The sequence below is a fragment of the Chiloscyllium plagiosum genome, chromosome 46 (assembly GCF_004010195.1).
Source record: "Chiloscyllium plagiosum isolate BGI_BamShark_2017 chromosome 46, ASM401019v2, whole genome shotgun sequence".
NCBI classification, from domain to species: Eukaryota; Metazoa; Chordata; class Chondrichthyes; order Orectolobiformes; family Hemiscylliidae; genus Chiloscyllium; species Chiloscyllium plagiosum.
Window position 1 is genome coordinate 8,683,685 of NC_057755.1, and position 14,520 is coordinate 8,698,204.

Here is a 14,520-nt window from a genome sequence, read left to right on the forward strand (position 1 = left end):
CGTTCATTAGTAGAGGGATTGAATTCAAGAGTCGTGAAGTGATGTTGCAACTGTACAGGACTTTGGTTAGGCCGCATTTGGAGTACTGTGTGCAGTTCTGGTCGCCTCACTTTAGGAAAGATGTGGGAGCTTTGGAGAGGTTGCAGAGAAGATTTACCAGGATGTTGCCTGGAATGGAGAGGAAGTCGTACGAGGATCGGTTGAGAGTTCTCGGCCTTTTCTCGTTGGAACGGCGAAGGATGAGGGGTGACTTGATAGAGGTTTATAAGATGATCAGAGGAATAGGTAGAGTAGACAGTCAGAAACTTTTTCCCCGGGCACAACCGAGTGTTACAAGGGGACATAAATTTATGGTGAAGGGTGGAAGGTATAGGGGAGATGTCAGGGGTGGGTTCTTTACCCAGAGAGTGGTGGGGGCATGGAATGCGCTGCCTGTGGGAGTGGTAGAGTCAGAATCTTTGGTGACCTTTAAGCGGAAATTGGATAGGTACATGGATGGGTGCTTAAGCTAGTACAAATGTTCGGCACAACATCGTGGGCCGAAGGGCCTGGTCTGTGCTGTATTGTTCTATGTTCTATGTTCTATATGTTCACAACTGCGATGTGGATGGTGTAGTGAATGATTCCCTGGCAGGGGTTGTTAACCTGGTCAATCAGGGACCCATGTTGACAGGTATAAACAGGAGGGTCAGGTGTTATGTTCACACTGAGAGCTCGCGCTGAGGAAAACAGATTAGTGTCAAGTACTTTACGAGAGTAAATAAAGTGTGACTTCGTGACGGGAAACCGACGTCTGTGGAGGTATTTCATTGTTGATGACAGTGAGGTTAGTGATGTATTCATGCAAAAGTGCCTACTCTCTGAATTCCAAGCAATTCAATCAGAGATTTAAAAAGGCTTTGTTATTCAGAAATGCATCAAGTGGAGCTTAACAGTTGCCGGGTATGCCGATGAAAATGAACACTCCCACCAAGACAACTGGGCTTTCAGGACATCACTTGAACATAGAACATAGAACAATACAGCACAGAACAGGCCCTTCGGCACACGATGTTGTGCCGAACATTTGTCCTAGCTTAAGCACCCATCCATGTACCTATCCAATTTCCGCTTAAAGGTCACCAAAGATTCTGACTCTACCACTCCCACAGGCAGCGCATTCCATGCCCCCACCACTCTCTGGGTAAAGAACCCACCCCTGACATCTGCCCGATATCTTCCACCCTTCACCTTAAATTTATGTCCCCTTGAGTGAAGCAATTGCTTCGCCTCAGGACATATCCTGAACAGATGGACTCAAAGTAAGTTCACACCAAAACCCCAAAAGAAAGCCAAATCTTGGCCAAGCCTTTAACATTTTCTTCAGGATCTGAGCAAGCAAGCCATTGTAGTTGCTACTGAAATGCGGTCTTGTGTCACTAAAAGAGTCCCACGATGCCTGAAGTGAGTAAGAGAACTAATAGGCCGGTATTCAGGAGAGTGCACACCCTGGACAACCCACCTGCTACTTTCTTGAAATTGCTTAGCAACATTCAAATTAGAAGCAAATACAATAAACGTCTGTTTAAATAGTCACCAGGTACTAATGGAGTAGATACCAGTACAGCTCTATCAGAGATTGCAGAATCAATTTTTAACAAAGTTCACTTGGGATTCCAACGCTTACGTTTGCGTAAGATCTCAGCTAGAGTGAGTGCCTATCTTGGGGACCCTTTACAGATTTAAGGGTCACCTTAAGTTCTGGGCTCGTATGAGAAGCAGCTGGTTGGGTTTCCACTGATTGTAGTAAAACGAATCAGGCCCAAGGATCATGCAGCAGAATTCATTGAGAACGATTTACTTTTGTTGGCTGAGCATTTTACACTTAGAAAATAGCTGTTTGGGTGAAATCCCGAAAGAAATATCCAGAGCTTTTTCTGGAATGTCTAGGGATTACCAAAGGAGCCAAGGCGAACTTGCATTTTGACCATGAAGCAATTCACCGATTCTGCAAGAGCTACCCAGTGCCATTTACACAGAAGGGAAAAGCAGAGGCAGAAATCAAGAGAATGGAAAGGGAAAGAATTATGAAACCAATACAATTTGCAGAATGGGCAGCATCTGGCGTACCAATTGTGAGACATATCGGTTGGTTTGCAATTGAGAGAATTTCAACCTAACTGTAAACCAATTCTCACAACTGGATAAGTACGCACTTTATAGAGAACAGCATTTTATTATGGGGCGGAAGAGGGATTGTCCCGAGCAAATATCTCCCCCAGCGCCTGTCTGAATACCAGCCGGAGCATCCACTGGTTTCCAAAATAAATACTTTGGCGTGACGTTATGCCTGGTGGCCAGGAGTGGATGCCAACATAGCCATGTTCGTGGGGTTGTGCTCAGAGTACCAATAAGGATAAAGCTTACTGCCAGCATGTACGATCTTACTCATGGAAATGGCTCTTTAAACCCTGAACTCGGTTACACGTGGACAATACCAGTCCTTTCATGGGTGTTTGGTTATTGTGGATGCCCATTGAAGGTGGTTATAGTTCATTTGGCAATCTCCATGATGATGATTGTGAGCATTATCCATGCGACATGGACTTTCAGAAGTATCAGTCATGGATAATGGGTCAGCGGTTTGCAGCAGGGATATTGAATTTTTGCTCTTATCGCATGGTGTTAATCAAGTTGCCGCCACTAGGTACCATCCATTGTCCAATTGTCTGGTCAGGAGTGCAGTCCAGACATTGAAGCAGGCTTAAAGAAACAGCGCAGAGTTTCACTTGTGACCAATCTGTCCCAGTTCCTGTTACATTATTGGTCCACCTCTCATGCAATCAAGGAAAGCTCCGGCAGAGTTGCTGATGGGGAGAATACTCTGCACCAGGTTAAACCTGATATTCCCTGAATTGGGAGGCGGCGAGAGAGAAACAGCAACAGGAGCACCAATATGAGCCACATACCTCCTCTAAGCAAGACAAACATTTTTCGTAGGGAATGACATTCAGTGTCAAAACCAGGGAAATGGCCCTGCATGAGTACGACGAGACGTAAATTCGAGGTCAGGTCCTGCAACTTTCAAAGTTTGGGGAGGTGAGGCAGTCCTGAACAAACATGTCGATCACATGAGAGCTGTTCCTTTGCCAACGAGGTAAGAGCAAAACATACCTGTCCCCTCAGAACAACCAAAAAGTCTGTCAGGAGCCGTGCTCTTACCCTTTGTTACAAATCGAAGAAACCTCTGAGTCTGAGATGGATGTAGCCTCGATACTCTTACCACTTATCGAAGAGGAGAAAACTATCCCGACATGCTCTCGGGGTAAGAGATGATTTATGGTCCAGTAAACGTCACCAGTGTCCGAGTCAGAATCACAGGAACCAGAACTGGGTGAAAACATCCCAGGCGAAGCTACAAGAGGAAGAGCAATCGTACATCTTCGGACTTTGTGGAGGAGTAATGTCGTCATTGGAACGAGCGCCAGGTAGATCACTGACTATGAAATCCTTGGCAAGGATCTGGCCCAATCAAGGAACCCTGACTGACAGAGTTTAACTGGAGAATGTCACTACTAAGTGATCGTCCCTCTTCTGCAGTCATGTTTGAGGCCGGATGTCCTTGGAGAGGGAGCATGCGGTGTCCACCAATGCCCTCGATGCCTTTTGGGAGAGGTTGTCACTGTGGGGGATAGAGTTTTCATTTCATCTTTTCCTTGCCCTTTTGTTTTCTCAGGTAGGCCTTGTCCGTATTGGACTTTGCTTCTTCGTGGTTTCATGGCCACATGAGTGTTTTACTGATGGCGAATTACAGCATAAATTTCTTGAGCATTGTTGTCTTTTTTTACTGAGTCTGTGTCAACACACACACAGCTGCAGGTGTATGAGTGGTGTGGGGGAAATACAAGCGCTACAGCTGTGTAGTTGTCGTGTTGGGAATATATCAGCCAAAAAGTAAAAAGGAAGGTAAAGAGAAAACACAGGAGGGTTTCCTCACTCTAGGCACTGGCTTTGAGAAAGCTGGTTAGAGCCCACATACTGTGCGCTTGTAAATAAAGGGTGACTTGTTGAAGGGGTTCCGGCCTCTATACAGTTATTTAAATTAATGCATTCTATTGTTATGAATGAGAATTGATTGGAAAATCGGAATTGGAGTAAAGAAGAACAAGGAACAGATTGAGTCTGCCAGGTTTCTCAAGGGAGGAAGCTAAATACACAAATGTTTTTAATCCGTTAGATGAGCACAACTTACCAGGGTAGGATATTTGCTCTGTGCGATAGTACAGGCATTGGGGCTGGGCCAGCATTGATAAACCTCCCCGAGGTGTCCCTTGAGAAGGTGACGAAGTGCTACTTCATTTTCACCTGCTAGTAGGATCGCCCATAATGTCCTGTGGGAGGAAATTACAGGATTGTGACACAACGACAGTGAAAGAACTGTTGTATTTCCCAGGCGAGATGGTAAGTGACTTTGAGGGGAACGCGGTGTTCTCATGTTTCTGCTTCCCTTCTCCTTCAAGATGGAATTGTCCTGAGTTGGGGATGCTGTCTCAGGATCTTTGATGAACTTCTGCTAAGTTTTTTTTGCAGCAGGTACACACTGCTATGACTGACTGTTCATGGTGGAGGGGTTGGATGTTTGTGAATGTGGTTACAATCATGTGGTGTGCTTTATCCTGGATGATGTCAACCTTCTTTAGTGTTGTTGTGTCTGTACTCATGCAGGTAAGTGCATTAAGGGGCATCAATACAAGACTGAGATGAGCAGGAATGTCTTCCCCCAGAGGGTTGTGAGACTGGGCAACTCCTTGACTCGGAAAGACGTTAGAAAATTGTCCTTATCTAGACTTAAAGCTGAGAGTGTCAGATTCCTGATCATTTGGGGAATAGCAGATTCTCGGGAAATGGCCGGAAAGTGGACATGCGGACTGTCGGAGCCGCCATGATCCTACTGAATGGTGGAGTAACCTCACGGAACCGAACAGCCTCCTCCTGTTCTTACTTATAATAGCATTATGGTTTGATATAATGTCTTCACAACATCACATTAAACCACCAAATGTCACGTATCACTTGTTAGAGGAGAATGACTGAAGACAATCTCTTAACACTCAGTTCTATTCTAATCATCAAATGATTTATTCTACAGCCACCAGGGAGTAAGTCGCTGGTTTTATCATGTGTTTATCCACTGAGCAAGGGATATCATGCACTTTGTTTACTTTTCCTTCAGCACATCCTGGCTGCTTCAGGATTTCCTATACATTGATTCTCAGTGACGAAGAATTTTCTTCTCAATTCGTGTCTGTGCTCAGTATTTCTTTCCACAGTGAATCTTGGTGCTGAGTCTCAATGTTCAGGGAGCTATCAGATGTGGTGTGGTAAGTGAGCATTCACTGTACACTGTAATTAATGTGCCCGGAAATAAATAGGAGAAAGTAACAGCAAAGAGTCACAATTGTAGACAGGAACTGAAACCTCACCTGGCATTTTATAGTAGCTGAAACAAACCAAACTGCAAGGCAAACCCAAAGAAGGATGTTCAGGAACGTTGACCATAGAGTCATGATTTGGAGTTTCAATCAAGAATTTTGGGAGATGGTGTACAACAATGGGACAACTGGTTGTTTTGAGGAAACAATGCAAGATACTGAATGTGAATTGTGGAAGTCACTTTTAATTATTGAATGTTACGGTCCAAGCTGCTAATAATACTGGTCACATCAGATCCCAGAATGACAGTAGTTTGGAACATATTAAGGTTAATCTTTGCATTGGTTGCCATGGTAGTCAGTCACTGAACATATTCACGTGAGGCTGTCACTGTCCTTTCAGCACAAGAACATAAACTATTAACGAGAAAATGCAAATCTGTAAATATATAGAAAATTGGAAGACAAAAGAGAAGACTCAGTCTTTTGCCAGAAATAGCCTTTACACATACTCAATCTCAGTGATATATTATCCTAAACTCAATTCATTACTTTCTGCACAAATGTTTAATTCCAATCTTCGTGGCTGAGAGGCGTCTTTCTCATACAAAGGACCTGGATGTCTTTTCAGTTAATGAAACGAGGCAAATTCCACACGCTCGTTCAGTCTGGAGATCCTGTTGTAAGACTGAAAAACCAGCTTCAAGTACAGGTCAGATCTGTATGCTTATTTGCACAGTTTAACAATTCGAATAAATGGATATTTTACTCCCCTGATTAACTCCTCTCTGAATTTCGTTTGTGTTAGAGCGGAAATACAGGTGTTGGTGCATGAACTCAGAAGCCGTAGCATGAATCCAATTTCTTGCAATACAAATATTGGATCACTCAACGTCTTGTCTTTATAATTAAGGTTTACTTCTCGCCGATTTTAAACTCATGCAATAAACGGTTTCCACAACAGTATAAAATTAACAGACAATGCAAAGAGCAAGATGATGGATTTTCTCCGGCTGGCCACATCTGGATCATAATTATTCTGTTCAAAGTTTGTGAGAAGATTTTTAGCTCGGGTGCTCGTTGTTGTGGTTCTGTTCGCTGAGCTGGGAATTTGTGTTGCAGACATTTCGTCCCCTGTCTAGGTGATATCCTCAGTGCTTGGGAGCCTCCTGTGAAGCGCTTTTGTGATGTTTCCTTCGGCATTTATAGTGGTTTGTCTCTGCCACTTCCGATTGTCAGTTCCAGCTCTCTGTTGTAGTGGTCGGTATATTGGGTCCAGGTCGATGTGCTTATTGATTGAATCTGTGGATGAGTATGGATTCTTTGGATTGAATCTGTGGATTATGTCCATTTCCATGAATTTAGAGGCGACAGCGGATGCGGTTGGCTTTTATAATATTCCTGACAGGCAGAGCATCGAGTATCAAAATCAGTACAATTCGAAGAGATGGTATCATTATAACATTAATCCAGACAGACACTTTTCAAAATAATAATGTATGATAGTCTGATTTTGTGATGCAAAACAGTAGTGCATTGTCAATAGCAATTGAAGGAATAAATACAAAATACCAAATAATCGACCGCAAACAGCTGACTACACTCGCAGTTACGATAACCATGAATGCAGTTATTGGATTACAATATCTTGCTGTTAGATTCTGGCAACAAACTGCTACAAACCGATCAAATGTGAAAGCAACTGTGAATCAAATTGAGCAGCTCAAGGCTGAAATGTATAAACAATTCTCAAAGATCACACAGGAGTGATGGATAAGACAGTAACTGGGAAATACAGATTGTTAATTCGGTTCAGTAAGACATTAAGGGTGACGAGAAGTATATCTGCTGTAGACATTGCCAACAAATAGCAAGTGAAGCATTTGGAGAGCCCACAATGGCGTGGATTTAGGGTCACAATTCCCACCAAATAAAATAAAGAAGGTACACTTTTTATGATTCGAGTCACAGCAAAAGCATCAGCTTCGTTTGTCTGTTAAATCACATGGATTGACTCAGGTTGATATCGTAACTAAATTACACCATACATGGTGAAAAGTTGGAATTGAGGAATCAAGGAAACTGTAAATTATGAATGCATGCTTTGAGCAAATAGAGTAAGTAAACAAAGCAATGTGGAATAAAAGTTAAAATAAATGAAATATTTTATTGCAAGTATGTCATGTTGACAGATTCACCGAAATGTTCAGTACGTTTTTCGTGCTGATTAAACTGGTAACGGATAAAAATAAACACAAATTAAAGTGGTAATAAGGAAAAGGTATTTTACCGCAATGTCTCAATCAGAAATGTAACGCATGAACAGCCACGACAATATATATTTTCTGAAGTGGAACTGAAATGGCTAACGATGTGCTTTTGCTTGTCACAGGGGTCGCACACCTTCTCACTTATGATAGCCTGCAGGGTTTATCAAACAGGGAACACAGAAGCAGGAGGTTGGGAAGCATCAGATCACATGAGAATCATCCTGGAACTCTCTAAATGTGGTACTTTGACAGAATAGTGCTATGGACAAGACCAAACTGTCCTCAAAATATATAAAGAAAATAGCAGAGACGCTAAATTTTATTTTTGTTTTCAAATCAAATGCTCGGTATTGTTTTCCAGATGCAATTTGATTGGTCAAACTGCCAGATTTGAAGCAAAGCATTTTATTCGTGCACCATAGTTAAATCACAACGGAAGAATTAAGAAGTTAGAATGACTTAATTCCTTATGAACATTTTACAGAATAATAGATTATTTAACGAGTGAACAGTAACTGTTCTAACATGGTTATATGTCATAAACACACCCTTGAAAAAAAAGGAAACGTCAGTCAAAACAGACGGTCTGAATACAATTCTAGCAGCAGGAAGAGAACCTCAAGCATTTAGCTGTAACCAAGAATGGGGGAAAATACAGGTTACACATCTTCAAGACCCCAATAACTGATGCGACTGAAAAATCGAACATTCACTACTACAGTCTATTTCTGTCCATTTTCCTCCTGCCACCAACCACCCTCAGTCTTTCTCAACTAAATTTGTGACAACACCTCACCAATACGTTCTCTAGTCCTGCCTTTACATAATTTTCAAATTGAAAGGCTGTAGCAAAAAGCTCCATCTAAAAAGTCTGGAATGCTAGTATGTAAAATTTTCCAAAACTTTAAAGGGTTATGATCAATATATACAATCATCTCACAATGTTTCTGGCAGCATTAATGTTGAAATGTTACAACGCCAAGCTGAAGGTCTCCTTCTCAATCGTGATTGAGAAATTTTAGAATTTTCTTTTAAAAAATACCCAATATGTCTTTCTAACTTCCTGCCCTCTTCTTGCAATAGTACACCACTAACAATCACATCATTGTCATCGATAGTCACCTTGAGCGTCCAATAACATGGCCCAGAAATGTGACTTGCGATTTTGCAAACGCCTTTTAGTTAGATTTAAATTTGAGCACACCTCCTGAAGATGATCAAATAGATCTGATAGATGGACCAGACCAGAACCCAACAAAATATGTTAAGACAATAGCCTCGACCCTAAGTTTCGCCTATTTTAAATCCAAATGCCAAGTGCTGCATTCAGACACAATTCGCTTGGTCAAAATATCAGATTAAAAGCAAAACACACCTCATGCATACAGTATAGTTAAAACATAAAAAATGAAAGAGGAAACTGAAGAAACTTAACCCTATTAGAAATCTTAACAAAATTATAGATTATTTACTTACTGGGTATTACCTCAACCAATTTAATAACACCTCCTAGACACACGCGTCAAAAAGCAAAGTCAGTAAAACACATTGCCTTACATGTAATTGTAACAGCAAGGAGAGAACCTCAGCTTTGAGCTGTAACCAAGAGAGGAGAAAAATGAAAACAATTTCCACATCTTCAGGACCTCATAACTGCTTTCGCTGAAAAGCTAAAAAGAAAAGTATTGTATCGGAGACAGTTTGAAGTTGAGTGTTTGCAATGGTGAGAACGAGAGCCAGGCGAATGTCATGGATGATGAGATCAAGATTGAGGTTGTTATCTTGAGCTGAAACTTTATTGCTGGAACAGCACAGCAGGTCAGGCAGCATCTAGGGAACAGAAGATTCGACGTTTCGGGCACATGCCCTTCTTGTTATCTTGAGCCATTAAAGCAATCCTGGTTGACAGATATCAACCGGGGGTTTGGAGAAAAGGACAATGTTAATTTTATGGAAAGGCTTAGCCCTTGGACTGTAGTTTTCTTTGTTTTTTGTATGTGCCTTCACTTTTTTTATTCGTGTTAGGACTGAGCCCTGTGGAAGACATACATTTTACCAGAGAAGCTGTTCCTGTGGGGAGGCCTAGCCCTGGAGCTGGTCTTCTGAAGATTGAACACCTGTATGTGTGCTGGGAAGTGAGCAGTTGCTGTATCCTGGAGTTTGGGAGAAGACCTTTCCTTCAGGAGTGGACCAAACCCCTACTATGTACTGTGTTCTTGTGAGTGGGCCTGGCTCTCCAAGGCTGGACCAGGACTCCATTGAGAGTCAACACCTGTGTGCTGTGGGGTGTGTATTTGCTGCCTCCAGGAGTGGACTCTGCACTTGGTTGTGGACTGTTTTTAACAACGTACTCTGCAGTTCGGAGCGGCCTCTAATTCTGACATTGCACAATGTATACTGGAGTGGACTCTTCCTGGAAATTGATTCCATATCTTGAAGACTGTAGAGATTTGGACTGTGTACCAGAAAGGAGTTTTTTTTTTTGGGTAACAAACTGTATTGTGGTGTTTCCTGGGTCTATCACCCACACTGTCTTGCGTGTCCCTGGGTCTGGCAGGCCTTGCTGTGAGCTGGGAGGCTCATGGGTCGTCCTGAAAGCTGTCATCCCGAGAGCCGGAGTGTGGGTAGGCCATCCTGTGAATCTGAAGGTTGGTAGGCTGCCCCAAAGGCCGGAGGGTGGGTATGCCACCCTGATGCCAGTCGCCCCGAGAGCCAGATGGTGGGTAGGCTGTTCGGAGCACTGTCGTCCCGATAAGGGGTAATCGGGACGGGCTGTCCTAGAGGTGGCCGAAAGGTGTCAGAGCAACTGAGAGCCAGAAGACGCGTAGGGGCGGGCTGAGATCCGGAAGGCTTGTGGGCTACCCTATACGCTGTCGTCCCAGGGTAGGGGACGGGCTGTCCTCGAGGTGGTCGAAAGGTGTGCCAGGATAGCCCACTGGTCGGAGGTGCAACGGGGTGGGTGAGAGCCCAATGGTAGGTAGGGGCAGACCGAGAGCCAGAAGGCGGGTAGCCGTCCTCAGCACTGTACCGGGGCGGGCTGCCGCAGAGGTGGTCGGAAGGTGCTGAGGGTGGTCAGTGAAGCCGGAAGATGGGTATGCCGTCCTGACCGCTGTCACCCCGGGCGGGTACCAGGGCTGGCTGTCCTAGAGGTGGTCGAAAGGTGTGTCAGGGCGGACAGAGAACTGGAAGGGGCATGGGGTGACCGAGAACCGGAAGGTGGGTAGGGGCGGGCTGCCTTAGAGTGGTCGGAAGGTGGGAGGGGTGGGAGCTTGCTGAGTCTGTATTGTCGTCACTTTTGTATGTAACAGTACTGTGTAATGTACAACTGTCATTGCTGTTGTTTCTTTATATCTTTATGTGAAACTGGGATTTGAGGTTTGTCCTCATGTCCCTGTAAACTGTTTGAATGGTAGAGTTTGGGGCCTGGCTTTGCTGCTCCTCTCCCTTGTAAAATTGCTATCTCTTGTATGCAGCTGTAATTGTAACTGTTTATTGTAAACTGTTTTTGTAATTTGTTTGTTTAATAAAATAAATATTAAACAGGGGTCTTTTGATGTGAAGGGCAGTGCTTGTCACTGGCCACTCGGGTGTTTGCCTATCTTAAGAGTTGGAGCAGTGTGAGAGTGTGTTTGTACGTGCAAGGACTCTTCTCCTTGAAGGGGACTGTCCCTGGACTAGCTGAAGAAGGAAGAAGAGGAGGAGGCAGAAGCAGAAGGAGGTGAGAGCTTTTGAGTCTGGGGCCTAGTTTGGAGCTGCAGCCTGGGCCTCACCCAGGTCAAGGGAGTGTTGCTGCTGACCTGGGGCACACTCCCACTGCTGGCAGAAGGAGGTGAGAGCTTTTGAGTCTGGGGCCTAGTTTGGAGCTGCAGCCCAGGTCAAGGGAGTGTTGCTGCTGACCTGGGGCACACTCCCACTGCTGGTCTCTGGGACCCCGCCCGGACCTGCCTCAGCTGTTGCTGCTTGGAGCCTGCCTCACTGCTGCTGCCTGGGACTTGCCTTGTGGTCCCTCCCTGGACCTTCACCACTGTTGCTGTTGTTAGAGGCCCACCTCCACTGCTGCTGCCTTTGACTCAATTTTGGGGCTGCCTGGGACTTGCCTTGGGGACCCACCCCAACAGGTCTGCCCCCCACCGCTGCGACCGAGGGCCTGCTTAGGACTTGCCAGACGCCTGCCTCCACCACCGCTGCCTGGGACTCGCCTTGTCCCCTCCCCAGGACCTCCACCACTGCCACTGCTGGAGGCCTACCTCCACTGCTGCTGCTGGCTGGGACTCAATTTTGCGGCTGCCTGGGACTTGCCTTGGGGACCCTCCCCAACAGGTCTTCCCCCTCCCCATCGCTGCGACAGAGGGCCTACCTGGGACTCTCCAGAGGCCTGCCTCCACCGCTGTTGCTGCCTGAGGCCGGTCTCCACTGTTGCTGCCTGGGACTCGCCTTGGGTGACTCGCCTTGGGCACCTCGCCACAACCTCCACCATTGCTGCTGCCAGAGGCCCACCTCCACCGCTGCTGCCTGGGGCCTACCAATATCCAGCAGCAGAGTATGGCGAGCCGGAAGGTCGCGGGGCCCAGCCGCACCTATGCAGGAGTAGTCGCTGCCTTAGGCTCAGCTGTTCCAACCCCTGTCACAACTGCAACCCCCTTCAGGCACCTGACTAAACGCCTGGGGGGGAAAGGCCTATCCCCACCCCAACATGTCCATTGAGGCCTGCAGCAAGGCCATGGCTAGTGTGGTCGGCCCGGATGTACGGGAAGGCCGTCTTTTTCCTTAAGACCGAGCAGGTGGTCCACCTGGCCGTGGAGAGGGGGCTCACTGTGGGCGGGACACATTTGCCCGTCGACCCTTTTGAGGTCACGGCCCAGAGGGTCGTGATCTCCAACGTCCCGCCCTTCATTTCAAGTGAGCTCCTTCTTCCCCAATACACCACCTTGCGGAAAGATGCGGTCAGGAGTCGAACCGCTCCTGCTTGGTCTTAAGGATCTCGCCCTCCGACACATATACTCCTTCCGCCGCCAGGTGTTTATTTGCCAGACCCGGGAGGATGTCACCGAGGGCTCTTTCACCCTCCTCCATGAGGGCACGGCCGACCGTGCCTTCTGGACAGCGGTCGGCGTGCGGTGCCACCTGTGCTGCGAGGTGGGGAACATAAGAAATAACTGCCCCACCCAGAAGGCTGCCCAACACACGCCACCGTCTACTGTGGTGCCGCCACACCCACTCCCCCTCCCCCGAAGTCAACACCACAAGCCTCGGCACCGGCGGCTAAGCCGGAGGCTTCCAATGCTCCAGCCTCTGGCAGGGAGGGGCGATGGCTTCTGTCCAGCCAGAAGTCGCTGATGAAGACGCGACACGTCAGGCCCGCCCACGGGGAGACCACCCTATCCCCTTTCCCGACACCTTGCCCACGACCTGCCCCGCCCGGGAACGACAATGCCCCTGCGGCCGTGCCAGCGTCGCCCTGGCGTGGCAACACTGACCCCCAAACACCCAAACCCGTGCCTGATCCTGGTCCTACTGACCCCACATCCACTCCCCACCCTGATAGAGAAACCCCTGGGGCTTCAACACCTGCACCTGGCGCTGTTACACCTGGCCCGGGGGACCCTGATCCCGAGCCCCGGCCCACCCAGCCACACCCTGGCACTAACCTGGGGGGGACCACCGCTGCCCCACCTCCTGCAGCGACCGTGTCTCTGGGCCCCAGAGAGGGAACTGGGCCCCTGCCCCGCCCGCCATTACCTGATAAACCGGGGCGAGGCAGCAAGTGACACGGCTGACCCTCCCCACCCTGACCACGCCTCCTGTCTTCCCCCAGTCTATCATATTCTGGGAAAGGCTGGGGGGAGGGACCTCGGGCCCCATGACCACCAAGGCGGGCGGGGAGCGGAAGGCCCATAAATTCCCTCCTGTCTCTCTGGGGAAGAGGCACCAGCCCTTGGAGGGGAGAGACACTCCAGCAGCACTGCCCCTCTCCAGGGGACGAGCAACGGTACCTTTCGATTGTCCCGCACCGCGGCCCGACCTACCCAAACCCCCAGGGGATACAGCATGGCCTCCTGCTGCCTCAACTCCTCCGGCCCCTGGAGAGGACTTTAACAACCACGAGGGCGGTGGTGCGGGTGACAACGGAGGACCCTCTGGTGGGTCATCGAGCGGTGGAGGGGAGGAAGGTGTTATCCTCGCTCCTCCCTCCCAGACTGTTTTTCTTGAGGTCTTGCCCCTGGGGGAGGACCTGTTCACCGAAGAGCCAGGCGTCCCAGTGTCGGGAGAGGAGCGGGCCCCGAACCTCTGCCGCCTGACAACCCGAACCCGGGACATTCCGGGAAGGCGTGCGCCCAGGATGGTACCGCCAGTGACCCTGGGGGTGGGGTCGCCGGGGGTTTGAAACCAGTTGGCGGCGCCGGACCAGCCCCCATCCTCTTGGTGGGGGTGGGGTCGGTGACTGAGGGCGACCTCCCGGAGGAGGGTTCGGGATCGATGGCGGACACCGGGGATGAGGCCGACTCTGTCTGCAGTGACATTTTCGAATCCCAGGTGCCCCCCACCGATCTCCCCCTCATCCCCCTTGAGCAACTTCGGGAATTTGTCGAGGAATCTCGGAGTCACCGGGATAGAGTCCAACTGGCGCTCGACCGCTGGAGCTCCTTTGAAAGAGTTTACTGGTCGGCCCACGCTGCTCGCCAGGCGCCTGGCTCGATGTCAATGAGTGAAAGCGAGTCAGGAACTTCCTGGGGGCACTCCTGGTGAGGGCGAGGGACTTCTGTGCCCCTCCCTGTAAATGTGTAGATAGGTTTTTAACTATACTGGTGGTGGTTGCACAACGCTTCCGACATGGAGAC